Here is a 2,653-nt window from a genome sequence, read left to right as displayed (position 1 = left end):
ACACACACACACACACACACACACACACACACACACACACACACACAAACATATATACACATATATATATATGCAATGTATGTATGTTACATGAAAGGGAGATTTAAGATTACCTGGATGTAAGATTTCTCTCTGTTATTACATAACCTTCTTGACATGCCCCCACTGACACTGTCAACTCTGCTAGACTTCATGTGGAGCTATATTGAGGGCAGCAGTGAATTATAGCCCTTCCAACATCCACTCTGTGTGCTTGCCTGCTTGCGTTTGCATGTGTGCATGTGTGTATACGTGTGTAGCACCTGCAGTGTCAGGATAACTGGCGTTCTTTGCAACTGTCGGTGCAATTATGCCTGAACAAACCTGGCAAGTGTTAAATTATTATCTTGATATCTCTGACATAAAGGGGAACACATGCAGTGATAAAAGAGCAGTGAACATTTAACTTTCAGCAAACTCCATAAAACTTCTCCCCTCCCCCCATCCTCTCTAGCTTCCCTCCACCTCTCTCTCTCTTCATATCTATCTATTTATCTCTCTCTCTCTCTCTCTCTCTCTCTCTCTCTCTCTCTCTCTCTCTCTTTCTGTGTCTCTTCCATATTTATTGTATACACCACAATATTTCAGAACTTATGAAATATAATTTCACCATATTGCATGTTTCACTCCATAAACTGATGAGTTTTCTAGATTACTCTCTCTTTAAGTGCCTCCATTTTATTCTCCCTCTCTCTCTTTGTTGTGGTGTTGGCTTTTCAATATTTCCTTTTATGGTATTTACTCTGTTTTCACTGGAAATTGCCGTACGGCTCTTTGAATTAAAGCATATTTTACACCATGAAAGTAAAACACTGCCGTTGCATTTTGAAGGGAGACGAGAGTGGCATGTGTGCTGATGGTGGTGCTGCCTCAGCTAAAGTCTTTGGTTAAGCCCAGGGTGGAGGGCGGGTTACCTTTTTCTGGGTTTCTCTGTTGTTGTTGTTGCTATATAATCTTCTATCAGTAATGGTTGAGTACATCTCTAATCAGACATTCCAGCTGGGCCTACCCTGTCTTTTTAACCCTTTTAGCATTCAGATTACGCTGTCAAATGTAAAGCTTATTTATTCACATTGTTTTATGTATCATCTCATGGCTTTGGGGTTTCAATGAAGGGACTGTTTTTAGAATGACATTGTAGGGAAGGTATGAGAGGAGATCTCATTTTATTTTAATGACCCTTACTAGTTTCATCATGTAGGATATAATTATTACTTTAGGTAAAATTTAGTATGTTAATTATGTTGTTACCTCATCACTCACTGCTCCCTAAAGCCTAATACACTGTTTGGTATGCCCACTGCACCCCCACCCTGGGGACAGTACCACCCATGTTGAGAACCTCTGACTTTACCCAGGTTCACTAAATATTGAACTGACAATTCACAATCATCTTTCGTTTATATTCATCCAAACTTTTATCTCTTTATCTTCTTCCATTCACCAATTAACCTTTTCCACATTTACTTTTACTCCCATTTAAATCTGTAAACTTTCCATTTACGATCACGTTAATTTCCTCATTAATAACTCTACTGATTTAATTAAACACAAGGCTAATCTTCGAAGAAGCTTGGCTCTGTTATCAATATCTATTTAAACAGTTTATCCATTCAGACTGTCTGAAGAAGCCAGGAGCAAGTAACTCTCCTTCATTATCAACAGATTGAAGCCGTTAACCTTCTTTTCTTACTCTTTCTCTCTCTCTCTAGTTACTGTTGTCATGTCTTTTTTCTTGCCACTATTTTGATTCACTCCAAGATAGACAAGTGCATTCCAAAGTGGCTGTGGTTTGTAATGTTCTCTATTTCACATCAAGGTCTCCAAGTGTCTTCTTAATCTGTCTCTTCTTCAGATGCACTCTTAATTCTTCACTCACCCAGCTGAGGTGCTGCTCAAATCAACTCTTGTACTTGTGTTTTGATTTGATGCCTCCCTGCTTACTTGGCCTCCTGGAATAAACAGAGACCATTAATTGGTGTCCAGACATCAAACAAAAGAAAGCTACTTTATCTATACCAAGAGTTCTCAACCCTTTTTTTTTCTTTACCTATGCACCCCTTTCATTACTATTTTATTCTGGTGGACCTCCATAGCCATTTGACGTTTAAAAACTCGTTTTATAGAAACTTCTTTCAAAATTCCTATTTTGTTTTTTTTTTACACATTCATTTGTGTGGACTGAATTATGTAAAATTCTGTTAAATGTTGGAGAAAGAAACCAGGCAGTTTCTTGCAAAAAAATACATCGAAAGTAAAAAATTTCATGGACCCTTAAAATACAACATGTGGATCTCCAATTTACTATTTCGCTTGCATGGAGCCCCCAAAATCCTATACGAAACCTGATTGAGAGCCACTGATATATATCCATCAAACAAAAGTTACTATACTCTCATCAAACATTTGTGCACACTCGTCAAACACATTATACAATATACATGCATCAAACACACATTTAATGTGTTTTCGTTCAAACAACAGCTACTTTGTCTGCTGCACCCGGCAAACACAACCTTCTGAATAGCGTTATGCACACTTCTAAACTGAGGCTAATCCCCCCCTCTCTCTCTCTCTCTCTCTCTCTCTCTCTCTCTCTCTCTCTCTCTCTCTC

At 38.3% G+C, this 2,653-nt stretch overlaps 1 protein-coding gene across 1 annotated transcript in view; it reads left to right on the top strand.

Moving 5' to 3' along the window:
* LOC128247007 (arginine-glutamic acid dipeptide repeats protein-like) overlaps window positions 1-2,653 on the top strand; it is a gene marked incomplete at its 3' end in the record, with an annotated part of 231,787 nt that overhangs the window by 171,269 nt on the left and 57,865 nt on the right. The window lies entirely within an intron of this gene.

This window comes from Octopus bimaculoides, chromosome 26 (genome assembly GCF_001194135.2).
Source record: "Octopus bimaculoides isolate UCB-OBI-ISO-001 chromosome 26, ASM119413v2, whole genome shotgun sequence".
NCBI lineage: Eukaryota > Metazoa > Mollusca > Cephalopoda > Octopoda > Octopodidae > Octopus > Octopus bimaculoides.
The sequence above is the reverse complement of the archived record's forward strand: the minus strand, read 5'-3'. Positions and strand labels throughout refer to the sequence as shown.